The 15176-nt window shown below is 41.2% G+C and overlaps 1 long non-coding RNA gene across 8 annotated transcripts in view; it reads left to right on the top strand.

Moving 5' to 3' along the window:
• LOC110260036 overlaps nucleotides 4645–15176 on the top strand; it is a 66538-nt gene continuing 56006 nt past the window's right edge. For 6 of the 8 annotated variants that reach the window (XR_002342791.1, XR_002342788.1, XR_002342790.1 and 3 more), the window contains exon 1: nucleotides 9565–10407. This is a non-coding gene — a long non-coding RNA (uncharacterized LOC110260036). Of the gene's footprint in view, nucleotides 9519–9564; nucleotides 10408–15176 lie in introns of those variants that run through there. The other 2 variants (XR_002342792.1, XR_002342789.1) reach the window with 2 other exon arrangements.

Raw genomic sequence — 15176 nt, forward strand, 5'->3', positions numbered from 1 at the left:
ACAAAAACTAATACAAATCAAGTAGCCAAACAGAAGACATAAGAACAATTTCCTAGATAGAAGCCAAAGGAGTCAGTCAAAACTTGGTATAAAACACACAGCAAGAAAATAAATATGATAGAACGCCCATTTCACACTCATAGTAAAAGTAGATATTTCACTGAATATTGGTACTTTCATCAGGGATTGGTTCCAGGGCTTCCCCAGATGCTCAAAGTCCTTATATAAAATGGCATGGGATTATTGGCCCTCCATATCCGTGGTTTCTGTATCCCAGAACATTTGACTTTTGAATCCCAGGATGCAGAACCTGTGGACATGGAGGGCTGACTGTATACAGTAAACAACAGAAAAAAAAAATTAACGGATTCTAGTGCAAACACTCGGCACTGACATTATAGCCCTGTCTCCATTGTCTCTTAGATAGACAATACCCACTTTGCTGTGATGCTGGTGTCTCTGTGCTCTTTTCATTAGGACATCTCCTTGTTGCTATTGTCTTCCTGTTTTCTACTCCTCCCTTCCTTACTCCCTCTCTACATTTTTGGCCCTTTCATCTTTAATTTGCTTTATTGGGAGATACGGCGGGGAGGATGTGTGCAAAGAAACTTTATTTCCTAGATGCTAGGACACTGCATTGGCTGTTTTTATGCCTCTGAACTGAAGGCTTCCTAGACGAGTCCCTCTGGAAATACAATATACTCACGGTTTTAATTCTGCACCAAATATGTACTTGGAGTTATATACTGTTTGAGAAATCAGGTTATAATTTCTAGTGGTTGGCTAACTTAGATGCCTGCTTACAGGGGGAATCAAAGATTTTATTATCTCAATCGCTCAATGAAAAATTTTACAATCCCATGTGACCTGGGTTTCTTGGATGACCCGCTGTGTGATTATTCCTCCCAGAGGCCAGTTTAGTCATGTGTCACACTTAGAGGTTTATTCTTAAGTGGCATGAGGTTTCTGCAGGCAATAAAACCAAAAGGAATATTTTCTTCAGCTGCAAAATAATTCAATAAAATTCAACATTTATATTCATATTAAGCCCTCTAGCAAATTAGGAATAGAAAGGAACATTCACCAGATAAAAGACATACATAAAAAGACTTAAGCATATATCATATTAAATAGAGTGACAGTAAAAAAGATTTTCTTTCAAATCAGGGTGACTGCTCTCACTACCCTACCATATTATACTGGAGGTCTTAACTAGTTCAGTCAACAAGAAACCCTTTGTCCTCTCTCTCAGTTTTTCAATAAATATAAAACTGTTCAAAAACAAAGTCTATTAATTTAAAAAAAAAAAGCAAAGGTGAAAATTCTTCTAAAATAAAAGGTGGAGGAATTGACCTTACCAAAAATGATGGGTTTAAAAATAAATAAATAAATAAATAAATAAATGATAGTATCAGGCTAAATTTCTACAAGTGGCAAAAAAAAAAAAAAAAGACGGGTTTAAGAAACAGCTATAATGAAAAATGTTGATATAGCTGTAGAGATAAAGCAAAAGTGATGGAATTGAACAGGAAGCTCAGACAAAGAGCCATCTGTAGTGGGAACTTGTTCTATGTCAGAGCTGTCCCTGCAGATCAGTGGGGGAAAGAATGACTATTAAATAAAATGGTCACTTTCAAACTACAGGCATATATCTTGAACTAATGATGCTTGGTGTTTTTCACATGATGGTAAAAAGCCTATTCCACGGATATTTATTTGGCACAGTGGGGTAAGAGGGAGGAAATCTGAAGTCTCTACATGGAGCTTGCTGGAAAAAAAATTCATTAAAATTTCTTTACACTATTCATATAATTTTAAGAAATATTTTTTAAAAATGAAGTAGCAGGTATAATATTATGTATTGAAAAATTTCCTAACTTTTCCAAATAAAATGTTTTTAAAAGGTTTATTGAGAAACCTGAGCTTGTATCTGCAAACTTTATCTTTAAAAATATTTTTAAAATTATTGTTGATTTACAATGTTCTCTCAATTTCTGCTATATATCAAAGTGACCCAATTATTGTTTTGTCTTTTAAATGACCACCTGCATTTTCTGATCAAGACTTTTAGTTTGATGTCTCAGATTCTTAACACTTTCGGTGAAAAATTTACACAAATAGATAGCTAAAAATTTTTATATTTTCTAAAAATCATTCAGAAATTTAAGACATTTAATTTTTTTTTTTTTTTTTTTTAAGGGCCGTACCCACAGCATATGGAGGTTCCCAGGCTAGGTGCCTAATCGGAGCTGTAGCTGCAGGCCTACACCATAGCCACAGCAACGCAGGATCTGAGCCATGTCTGCATCCTACACCACAGCTCAGGGTAATGCCAGATCCTTAACCCACTGAGTGACGCCAGGGATTGAACCTTCATCCTCGTGGATGCTAGTCAGAGCCATTGAGCCATGACGGGAACTCCATAAGACATTTAAAATTGTATTTAAAAAGCTGTTCGTTTTTCATATTGGCAAACGTGAAGTTGAAATTTCTTGTCAATGCCCCTCGGTTTAGAATGTAATAAATCTTCATGTCCAGTCTCCCAAATTTTGAAGCTCTAATCTGCAGAATGCCCATGTATTGTTAGAGCACTGAACACCTATTTTTATGCATCTGGGGAACACAGAAACACCCAGCTTTCCAGAGATTTTTCCTGAGATGGGTTAAGCCATTCTAAAGCAGTGACTCATTGATATGATCACACCTAACAAGACTAAGAAATCAGGCTGGGAAAGAGAAGATATTTAATGAAAGGAAATCAAAGAATTAGATAATCTTTGACATAGACACCACAGAGTTCTCTTTACTGATGAAAAAATAAAAGTTACAAGAGATGTAGTCTTGTTCAAGATCTCAGAGCTGGCTGTGAAGCAGCAAGAAATTAGATCAAGTAGGTATTCTAGGATACCAAGTCCAGTGCTCTCAGGAAGCCCAGGTAAAGGTTGTTGTTTCCTTTTCTTTTTCCTAGAGAGATCTAAGACCCATACAGTTCCAATGATTTCATCTTCTCCCTAGGGTTTCTATCCGATTCCACTCCACTCCCAAAGCCAGGCAGAATCAATTGGCTCCTCCCTGTCCCTGTAACACTAGCTTCCACTGGGTTATTTATCTGGTTGTAGTATGGTTAGCTGGGCTCACATTTGCCTTCTGAGTTAGCTTTGGCATCCAATATTACAATATTCATTTCCAAATTCCCAGGGTCAAGCACAATGCCTGGTAAAAAAGAAGCATTTAACAAATGTTTATTGAATAAATGAAATATTGGCAGTTCCCTTCAGTCATTAAAGTCTTAGCAGAGGCTAATTAGTGCCTCTCCAATTCTGCTATGAGGGAAAGCTCTATACATATCATTCCCCCGACTTTCAATCGCTTTCCATCTGCTCCCTGCTCACCAGTGGGGGTGGCATGAACCTTGTCCAGTACCAACACCCCCTGGGATCCCACCTGGTAGGAACTTCTTGTCTCAAAGGAAAGGGGCTGAAATGAACCCGCTGAGCATGTTTCCCAGTGCCCACCCCTTGCTGCTTCCAGAGGAGGATCTTGTGCTTTTGCTCTTTGGGCTTCAAATGGTGAGAGGAAAGGGCTGTTTTGTCTTCCGAGAGCGGGACATTCCACCTGGGGCTCAGGAGCAACGTGACATCCTGTTCTGCATGTGCCTTAGGAGGCTCTGGGATTTTTATAGCTCAGAATAATCTGTCTGGAACTATTAAAGCCACAAGGGAAGGAACCAGCAGGGATCACCCCTACAGAGAGGAAGAGGAGTTGGCTTCTGAGTAGTAGAAAAACTATTCACCATTTAAGGACATTTGAGTCTGGGAATGGCTGAAAAGTTGAGATGCTTAAAGGTTGAAGGAATTTTTAAAAAATCTTGGGCTGTAGGGAAACTTTCTTACCCTGGCCTATAATCCTTACAGGACCAGGCTTCCCTCTGCTTCTCTGCAGGCATCACCTGCTGCCCTATCCATGCTTCTTCTACTCCAGCCACCCCCACCTTGTTTCTGTGTACCTGCTCTAAAACAGAGGACTTCCTTCCCCAAGATATCTGCAGGCCTTTCCTGCCCTTACTTCAATGAGGCCTTTCCTCAAATATAATCCCAGGAGATGCCTTTCTTGCTGTTACATAGGATAGCCTTCCTCCATTCTCCTCCCTCTGCAGAGTTTACTAACATGGTATAATATCTTGATATTATTGTCTCCTCACTAGAATGGAAGTTCCATGAAGATAGGACTCTTGTTTATAAGATCGTGGCTAGACCCTAGCACCCAGCATGCTGCCCAGTAAATCTTCACTGAGTGAATGAAGGAAAGAATGAATGGGATAAGATATATGCACTTGAGCCTGACATAGTGTTTCAGCTTCTGTGATGAGAGTCATTACTAAGTAATCAGGAGTCTGATAAAGACTTGCCTTGAAATTTTCTGCAGGAGAATCTCCTCTACAATCTTTTTTTTTTCTTTTTTTTTTAACGGCCACGCTTACTGCATATGAAAGTTCCCAAGCCAGGGCTTGAATCTGAGCTGCCGCTGTAGCAACACCAGATCTTTTAACCCACTGTGCCAGGAGGGGATGAACCCATGCCTTTGCAGCCACCCAAGCTGCTACAGTTAGTTTCTTAACCCACTGTACCACAGAAGGAACTCCTTACATCCATTTTAATTTCCTGTACTATACTGAAAAGTATATATTTTCTTGCCAAGTAAGACTATGTAAGACTGTGGGAAATCCAGTATGGTGGTCGGGAGTATGGGCTGGGAACTCAGCTGATGCTCTGAGTATTATTTGTTGTGGAATCCTGGGTCTTTCTTTAACCTTTCCCAGCCACAGTTCCTCATCTATAACATGGAGATGGAGTAGGGCTTTCATGAAATTTAGACAACAGGCTCAACACAGAACAAGGGAACGATAAGTAGCAGGTTTAATGTTTACAAAAGGAGACTGGAAAGAGACGGCATAGAAAGGAATGGGTAATGCAGGTGTGGTAGAAAGCGCCTTGCTGGGAGTGGGGCCACTAAGATCAATATGTCAATATTTAAAACGCAGTTGTATTTTTACACAGGATCAATAAGTAAACTGGAAGCGAAATTAAGAAAACCATTCCATTTACAGTAGCATCAAAAGAACAAAATATTTAGGAATAAGTTTAACAATAATGTACAGTTTATATTCTGAAAACTACAGAAAATTGTTGAAAGAAATTAAAGATGATTTAAATAAATGGAAAGACAACCCAGGTTCATGGTTTGGAAGACTTAATATTATTGACATTTGCTCTCCAAATTGATCTACACATTCAATTTACTCTCAAGATCCTGTTCAAGATGGGAGATCAAATCCCCAATTAAACTTAAGATGGCTGTAGGTCAGTGTGGCCAGTTTTTCTAAGACAGGAAAGCCAAGAAAACCTTAAACTTAAAGGACTTTGTTAAAGGGGAATGATTTGAAAAATAGTTAGGACCATCCCCAAAGGTGTAGTAACTTCATTGTAATCTAATTAATACAACCCCCTGTCTCCCCATCTAATCTTATCCCTTTGAATCTATGGAGCCCTACACAGGGTACTTTGAGCCTGGTGCCTTCTGGATGCCCCCTACTTGACTGAAACAAACTCAGGTATCACCAGAAGAGCCTTGTAACAAAAACAGGCGGGTCTAGGAGTTACAAGACCTGGGTTAGAATTCCTGTATGTGCAAGCTTGGCCAACTCAACTTCGTTGATCCTGTTTCCCTCACTTATAGGAAAGGATCATTCAGTGGTGCACTGGTAAATGTTTAACCATCAGCTCTCCGTTTGCCAGTTTCTGTGGTGTAAATACTCTCACCCCAGCCAATTTCCAGCCACCAGTGAGTTGGGAATAGATATGCACAACTAGCTCTCATGAGCTGGTAACTGCCAGCTCCAGCAACACCTCTTAATACTTAGGTTACAGGGTTTTTAAGATGATTAAATGTGAACTGTATGAAAAATAATTAGTGGAGTGCTTTAGTAGAGCATCAGTAAGTAAATACCTATTGGGTGAGGTGCTCAGAAAGGAGGCATTTATTTTGGGCCCACTCCGAGGGGTGAAGCTTAGGCTGGTTCACTGGGAGAAAAGCTGGTGGGCTGGGGAACGGAAGTATGAGAAAGAGAATGAAACTGAGCTCTTATCTCAATATCGGTATCTGGGAGGGCATTGAGGGTAGCATCTTCCTGAAGGAAGTTCTGTGATTTCTGGAGCCTAGTGGGCCGCTGGTTATTTATGGCAGGGGTTCTCAAACTTTATCATGCCTTAGAATTTTCTGGAGTATTTGCTAAAACAGATTGCTGGGTTGTAACTGCAGAGTTTCTGATCCAGTAGGTATAGGGTAAAACTGAGTATTTGCATTTCCAAGAAATTCCCAGGTGATGCTTGACACGCCTGTTTGGGACTCACACCTGGAGAACACCGAAATTATAGCAATGAAGGCTAGGGGGCTAGAGATGGAGTATTCTCTGTCTTGGCGGGTATCTCTGGCTCTCTTTCTCCAGGGTTCAGGGCTCCATATTCCTCCTCTTGCCTCTCTGTGCTGCTTTGGCAAAAATGATTTCTTTTATTTGGCAAAAATGAACTGCGTGTGATTATCTCTGAAGGTAAGACAGGGTGATTTATATGAGTTCATTTGTCATTTTTCTTGAACAATGATTACAAATTTCCTGTGGAGGACAGTTACAGCTGCAAAGATGTTGTGTTCTTTGCCATGAACAGCTTTCTACCTAGGACTTCACTGGGGAACCAGGCTGGGCAAGGGACTTGGGAGAGAATGGATCACCAGGAAGTATGAGGACTGGTGAACAGTCAGATCCTGGGGCTGTGCTGTCCATATCAGCCACATGTGGCTTTTACAATTTCATTCAAAGTAGATAAAGTCTGGAGTTCCCTGGTGGCCTAGCAGTTAGGGATTCGGTGTTGTCATTTCTGTGTCTCGGATTTGATCCCTGGCTTGGGAACTTCTGCATGCCATGGCCATGGACAAAAAAATTAAAAAGGAGATAAAATCTAAAACTCATTTCCTTGATTATACTAACTACTTTTCAAGTCCTCCATGATCACATGTGGCTAGTGGCTATCACACAGGATGGCTCAGATAGAACCTTCCCACCATGGCCGGAAGTTCTATGGGACAGCACTGGTCCAGAGGACGAATGAAGAGAAGGTGGGGAAGGCTTTGAGGATGAAGGGATTGGTGATATCCCTCGAGAAATGAGCTTCTGCCCCATCCATATCAGGCTGGGAAGACTTTGGAGAAACTTTACGCTTCAGACAATCTGTAGAGACTGCAAAGCTCTTTAAATTATAACGTCCCAAATTGAAATTAGTCCACGGTGTCCCAGCCCTTATCCCGCAAAGCTGTTTTGCAGTTAGGGCTCGAAAACCATGAATGGCATTGGATTGAATGCTTTGACTGCTTTCATAGTCAACCCTTTATTTTTCCTACAGCTTCCTGCTCAGTGCCATGGCCTTTCTAGGAAGAAGGGTATGCCAGGAAATGCAGGTTGGGTGCTCTCAGGCTACCACCCTACTCGGGAATTGTCTTCCTGTCAGCTGTGTGTGACTGGATGGTAGGTGAAGGGCTTTTGGCTTGTTTCCACTGAGTCACCAGGACTCGGCTACACTGATGACAGGGCCTCCCTCCTAGGGGCCCGGCTGTGTCTCAGGATCCCATTGGGAGTAGGACAAGAAAGTCTCAGGTATGCTTGACGTTATGCAGGTCAGTGTGGTCACACTTATCCAAAGAAGAGAGGATCCAAGAAAACCTTGAACATTTAAGACTTTAAACTGTATCTCAAATGACACTGAACTAATTTGTGCAGCAGAGGCCGTTTTGTTCTGCAGTCAATTCCCTTCTCTCCCACATCTTCTAACACTGATTCTGCCTCCAAAACCCCAGGCCCCACCCCTTTAAAGAAGGTTTAGTTAATTCCTAAATTTACATATAATTTTTCTAGTTTTCCCCTCCAAGATCTTTTTGTTTCTGATGCTCTACTGCAGCAGTTTTCTCCAGAAAGTTATTTCAATGCCTGGGCAAGGAGGAGGGTCTCCAGATCCTGGAGATCTGGAGAGTTTAAATGAAAGTGTATCCAAAGGAGGCCTCAGGTTTGGAGGAAAGCACTGGGAAGGGCAAAGAGAAGAAGGAACCCAGATACATTCTTTGCAATAGTAAAAGGATCATGTAGAAGAATCCAGGTTTTAAGTGTTTAGGGACGTGGGGCAATGAATAATCATTCCTTACCTGTACACGATGATTCCTGGTTTGTAAAGTTTTTTAATATGATCTTATTTTGACCCCTCTACATTCTTGTGAGGTAGTAAGAGCAGGTGGTACTGTTCCTATTTTACAGATAAGGAAAAATTTTCAAAGAGTTCGGCTGGAATTCATCCTCTGTCTGCTGGTACCGAATTAAAAGGCAGAGACAGATTTTTAGGTAAAGAAGAAAAAAATAGCTGTATTGCTTTGCCAGGAAAAGGAGGGTCACAGCAGGCTAATACCTTAAAGACTGTGCCCCCCCCCCCCTTAGAAAGAATTGCTAGGAGTTCTATAGTAAAAAGGAGAAAAACATGTTTTCAGATAGGAATCAGGATTGGGACAAACATGCACTCTTCTTTCTTTGGGGGCATTTTAGGCATCAAAGCTGGAGTCAGGAGATGTTCATGATGCTGGCTTGGGTTACTGCCTAGAAAAACAGTACTTGTGAAAAGGGCATATTGATCAAAGAAGAGAACAAACAAGGCATGTGCTAATAACCTTTAACCCACAGGCAATTATGCTCAAGGTGCCTAATCTTTAGCTTACAGGCAGTGGTGTTTAGGGTGCAATTAAGTCAGGGAGAAGGACAAGGAAGGACTCTAAGCTGTTCAATTTTATTCATTTCTAAAAGAAGCATAAGGAATATAACTTTTCTCTTAGGTGTATAAGATGCCTATATTATTATGTGTATTCCTTTTTCCTTGAGAGGGAGCCAGGTTCCTGCCCCAAGGCTGTACTATTGTTGCTTGACTGTTCCCCTCTTGTCTTTGCATTCCCTTCCTTCTCTGATCAGCAACTGTCTGAACCTGTCCCTAGGAACTCAGGGAAGGTCATGGTGGCTGAATGAGGCCCGTTTCCTAAGAACAAGAAATGTGGGACACAGAAAGGATCTTGTACCCAGGAACCCCACAGGGCCGTGTCTCGTATCAAGAGTGACAATTCCAAGAATCCCACTGCACCCCAAGCCAATTAAATCAGGATTTCTGGAAATAGGGCTGTCAGTTTTTCAAGCTCTCCAAGTGATTTCAACATACAGCCAAACAAAACAGCTCGCCTCTTTAAAACAGTGCTTCTGAAAATTTGATATGCAGAGGAATCACGTGGGGAATCTTGTCTGTAAGCCTGCAATTCTGCCTTTCTAAAGCTCACTCGGGAAAAACAACTGATCTAAGGATCACACTTTGAATGTGCCTGGCTTCAAAGACATTTTTTGGGGGAAATTCCGAGTTCTCATGCAGGCTTCAGTGAATTCTTATGTAAGTATGTATGTGTGGAGGGGGTTGGGGGGGGCACGTGGGGAGGAGATCAGGATAATCAGAGCCCTATTAAACATTCTGTTTTTTTTCTCAACCAACAAGAAAGCACAGCATGTTCTAGTTATGCTCAGAGTCATCTATAAAAAAAGAAAAATTCTCTTCATAAATGCCTGGGAAGATAACTATTACTCCTCCAGTGACGGCTGTCCTGCATTCTCAAAGACAGGTGAAAGCTTGTTATGAAACCGAAGGTTGCCATTAGTTATACCCATTTCACCTGTAACTTGCCTTTATTAATCATTATCGTTTTAATTGTTGCCTCAAGATTTGCATGTTCTCCAACCACTAGGTATCCTAAACAATGTTTGCCTGAGTTTTCTAGAAATTGGGAGTCAGCTGTGTCCAATTCAGCTGACCTGGTTAAGACAGGACGGGAAGTACCCACCCTTCAACTGGGCATGCTCAAACAGCTACCCAGCGACCTTTTGAAGGCCTGTAGCACAGCGTACTTACGCCTGCGCAAAGATGATGACCATGATTCCCCAACTTTTTCCACTCACAAGTCTCCAGGCTCAACCCATGCTCACCACTTCTGAGTATCCTGAGCCCTTACTTTCTGGGGGGCAGATGGGAGATTTGTCCTCCAATCTCCTTGCTTGGCTTCCTTGCAAATAAGCCCTCTCTTTGCCGAAAACCTGTGCATTTCAGTATTTTGGCTTGCTGTGCATCGGGAAAAACGAGCCTGGGTTTGGCAAGGGCAAGCTCTGGAGGGAGGTCTAGATGGAATTCTTGCTCGTCAGCCCCTTGCAGGTTCTAAGAGTCTGTGGATGAACCAAGCAGCTGCAAGGTACATTCATTCCAGGACTATTCTTGACGTCCCCCAAGCGAGGTACCCTTGAACTTCATTTTTTTTTTTTAGCTTTTTAGGGCCACACCTATGGCATATGGACGTTCCCAGGCTGGGGTGTTCAATGAGAGCTGTAGCCACCAGCGTAAGCCACAGCCATAGCAACGCGGGGATCCAAGTCGCATCTGCGATCTGCACCACAGCTTGCGGCAAGGCTGGATCCTTAACCCACTGAGCAAGGCCAGGGACCGACCCGCATCCTCATGGATACTAGTTGGGTTCCATAACTGCTGAGCCCCGATGGGAACTCCTGAACTTCTGCATTTAGTTTGCCCTTGCAGCTAAGAAACAAACGGCCTTGGGGGCTGGGTTTGGAACACACCTTTTGGGTGAGTAAACTTGTTAAAGAAATGTACCTATTTCTAGATTGTTTTTGCAATCCTGACGAAATGATGGGTTGGAGGCCCACCTGGTGGGATTTTGGCAAATAGTATAAAAGTTTACAGCTGTTGAGGTACTTGGTACCTGGGTTAAAGGCCTGGGACTCTGGTTTTTGGATTTAGGCTTGTTTGGACATGGCCATTTATGACTCATTGTCTTAATTGTTAAGAACTGGCTATTGGGGGTTGAACTTCTTGGTAACCATGGCTGAGACCATCAGAAAGATTTTGTTGCTGCAACCCCCTGAAAGCAAAGCTCCTTTAAGGTGGGAAACATTAATTCACATCCTAGGCTGCTTTCTCAAATTCAGGAACTCTCAGTGATGAATCTGGGGAAAAGAAAAATAGGGTATTTTTTTGGTAACACTGCATGGCTACTGTATCTTTAGGCTCTGAAGCAAAATGGTCTGCAAATGGAACTTATATTCCAGTACAGTTTTGCATCTAGACCTACTTTGTAAATGGGAAGAAAAATGGGATGAAATACCTTATGTATATATATAGTCTTGTATGTTTATTGTATCAGAATAAACTTGTGCAAAGAAAATGTAAGATTATGATTCAAAAGCAAGGAAAGGCAAACCTGATTTGCTTGATTCTAAGGAGGAGGAGGATGACTTGCTATTATTTTAGCTGAACTCTCTGAAGGCCCTTCTTCCACCTTATACGATGGTGTTGCTGCTCTTTTGTTGCTGGTGCTGGAGCCTGGGCTCCACATGTGCCAGATGAATATCAGTTTGTGCAGGACTTAAGAGTAAATAATGAAATTCTAGAAGATATTCATCCACTAGTCCCTAATCCATATGCTCTGCTCACTATTCTGTCTGGAGATTTTTGTTGGTTTACCATATTGGATTTGAAGGATGCCATATCTATCTCCTTGAGTTTTGAATCCCAGAAGTTTTTTGCTTTCAGATGGAAAGATCTAGATACAAAAGTTAAACAGTACTGCAATACAGTACTTCATGGATTTAAAAATTCACTTATAATATTTGGAGAAATCCTGCCAAAAGATTTTAGGGACCCTTAATTAAAAGAGGGAGCCCTGGAGTTCCCTTCGTGGCCCAGTGGTAAATGAATCCAACTAGGAACCATGAGGTTGAGGGTTTGATCCCTGGCCTTGCTCAGTGGGTTAAGGATCCAGTGTTGCCATGATCTGTGGTATAGGTTGCAGATGTGGCTCGGATCCTGAGTTGCTGTGGCTCTGGTGTAGGCTGGTGGCTACAGTTCTGATTCAACCCCTAGCCTGGGAACCTCCATGTGCCACAGGTGAGGCCCCAGAAAAGACAAAAAAGACCAAAAAAAACCAAACAAACAAACAAAAAACAAACAGAAGCCCTACTTCAGTTTGTGAATGATACTCTGATTGCTAGTAAGGCAAAGGACACCTCAAATCAAAATACAGTTTTGACTTTGTCAAGAGAATTCAACTTTTTGCTTGAATGAGGCTATAGTTCAAGAAAAAGGCACAGATTTCTCAGCCCTCTTAAATATTTGGGTATTGTCCCATATTGGAAAAAACATACCAGGACTCTTGAAAGCAATAACAGAGCATGTTTCTCTGAAGGGCAGCCTATTGTTATTTTGGAATCAAATCCTGGGTCTCTTATCCCTCTGAATAGAAGAAGGATTGGGGAGGAGACAGAGGAGGGGCTTAATAGGTGAAGGAAATTAAGAAATACAAACTGCTGGAGTTCCCGTCGTGGCGCAGTGGTTAACGAATCCGACTAGGAACCATGAGGTTGCGGGTTCGGTCCCTGCCCTTGCTCAGTGGGTTAACGATCCGGCGTTGCCGTGAGCTGTGGTGTAGGTTGCAGACACGGCTCGGATCCAGCGTTGCTGTGGCTCTGGCGTAGGCCAGTGGCTACAGCTCTGATTCGACCCCTAGCCTGGGAACCTCCATATGCCGCGGGAGCGGCCCAAAGAAATAGCAAAAAGACAAAAAAAAAAAAAAAAAAAAAAAAAAAAAAGAAATACAAACTGCTAATTATGAAAGTCACAAGGATGTAATATATAGCACTGGAAATACAGTCAATATTAGATAATAACAGTGTGTAATCTAAAATTAGCAAACTGTTGTGTGATACACCAGAAACTAACAGAACATTGTATGTCAACTATACTTGAATTAATGAATAAACGGGGAAAAAAATTGGGGGTATGATGCTGTTATATACAGAGAAGATGACTGACTGATGGGGACCTGCTGTGTAGTGCAGGGAGTCTTCTCAATTCTGTGGTGACCTGTGTGGGAAAGAATGGCTGTGTATATGTGTGGCTAATTCACATTGCTGTACACCTGAAACTGACATAGCATTGTAGGTCAACTATACTCTGGTAAAATTCTGAAATAAATTGGTGGTATGAACTGACAGAAGAAAATTTCAAATAATGAGGTATGTGAAAGTCATTCTGGCTTATGTATGATTTAACTTGAATTTTACGCTAAGTAAAACAGCCTTTTTGTGTCCTATTAAACATTACATTTAATATTTAATTTTTTATTTTTTGCGTTTTTCTTTTTATTAGAGTTGATTAAAACATTGTGCCAATTTCTGCTGCACAGCAAAATGACCCAGTCATATATATATATATATATTCCCCCCTCCCATGTCATCTTTAATCATGGTGCATCCCAAGAGACTGGATAAAATTCCCTGTGCTATACAGTAGGACCTCATTGCTTACCCATGCCAAATGCAACAGTTTGCATCTACCAACCCCAAACTCCCAGTCCATCCCACTCCCTCTCCTCTCATCCCTGGCAACAACCAGTCTGTTCTCCTTTGCTCTGAGTCTGTTTCTGTTCTATGGATAGTTTCATCTAGGCTATATTTTAGATTCCACATATAAGTGAAATTATAGGGTATTTGTTTTTATGGTTTACCTCACTTAGTATGAGACTCTTTAGTTGCATCCATGTTACAAATGGCATTATTTTGTTCTTTTTTATGGTTAAGTAGTAATTCCATTGTCTATATGTACCACATCTCTTCTTAATTCATTCATCTGTTGATGGACATTTACGTTGTTTCCATGTCTTGGCTGTTATGAATAGTTCGCGTGAACATAGGGGTGCATGTATCTTTTTGTAGTTTTGTCCACATATATGTCCGACAGTGAAACTGCTGGTTCATGTGGTAGTTCTATATTTTAGTTTTCTGAGGAATCTCCATACTGTTTTCCACAGTGGTTGTACTAACTTACCTTCCCACCAACAGTGTGGGATGGTTCCCTTTTCTCCATACCCTCTCCAGCATTTGTTATTTGTGGACTTATTAATGATAGCCATTTTACCAGTGTGAAGTGATACCTCATTGTAGTTTTGATTTGCATTTATCTAATAATTAGTCATGTTGAGCATCTTTTCATGTGACTACTGGACATCCATATATCTTCTTTGGAGAGATGTCTATTTAAGTCTGCTGACCATTTTTCAATTGGATTTTTTGTTTTTATGCTGTTGTATGAGATGTTTGTAGATTTCTGAGATTAAGCCCTTGTCAGTTGCATCATTGGTAACTATTTTCTCCCATTCTGTATGTTCTTTTTGCTTTTTTAAAAATGATTTCCTTTGATGTGCAAAAAGCTTGTGAGTTTGATTAGGTCCCATTGGTTTATTTTTGTTTTTATATCTGTTGCCTTGTGCAACTGACTGAAGAAAACATTTTTATGGTTGATGTCAGAGACTGTTTTGCCTATGTTCTCTTCTAGGAGTTATATGGTACCTTGTCTTATGTTTAAGTCCTTAAGCCATTTTGAGTTTATTTTTGTGCATGGTATGAATGTATGTTCTAGTTTCATTGATTTACATGCACCTGTCCAGTTTTCCCAGCACCACTTACTGAAGAGACTTTTTCCCATTTTATATTCTTGCCTCCTTTGTCAAAAATTCGTCATCGGTGTCTGGGTTTATTGCTGGGCTCTCTATTCTGTTTGGTCTATCCACGTAGCTGTTTTTGTACCAGTACCAAACTGTCTTTTTTTTTTTCTTTTTAGGGCTGCACCTGCGGCATATGGAAATTCCAAGGCTAGGGTTTGAATCAGAACTGCAGCTGCTGGCCTGCACCACAGCCAGAGCAATGCCAGATCCTTAGCCCACTGAGCAAGGCCAGGGATTGAACTTGCATCCTCATGGATATTGGTTGAATTCATAACCCACCAAGCCACAATGGGAACTCCCCAGACTATCTTGATTACTCTAGCTTTGTAGTATTGTTTCAGGTCTGGGTGAGTTAGGCCTCCTCCTTGGTGTTTTTTTCTTTTTCTTTTTTTTCCTCCCCCACCTTCCCCAGGATTGCTTTGGCAATTCTGGTTCTTTCATGGTTCCATATAAAATTTTTGGATGGTTTGTTCTGGTTCTGTGAAAAA

This window comes from Sus scrofa, chromosome 3 (assembly GCF_000003025.6).
Source record: "Sus scrofa isolate TJ Tabasco breed Duroc chromosome 3, Sscrofa11.1, whole genome shotgun sequence".
NCBI classification, from domain to species: domain Eukaryota; kingdom Metazoa; phylum Chordata; class Mammalia; order Artiodactyla; family Suidae; genus Sus; species Sus scrofa.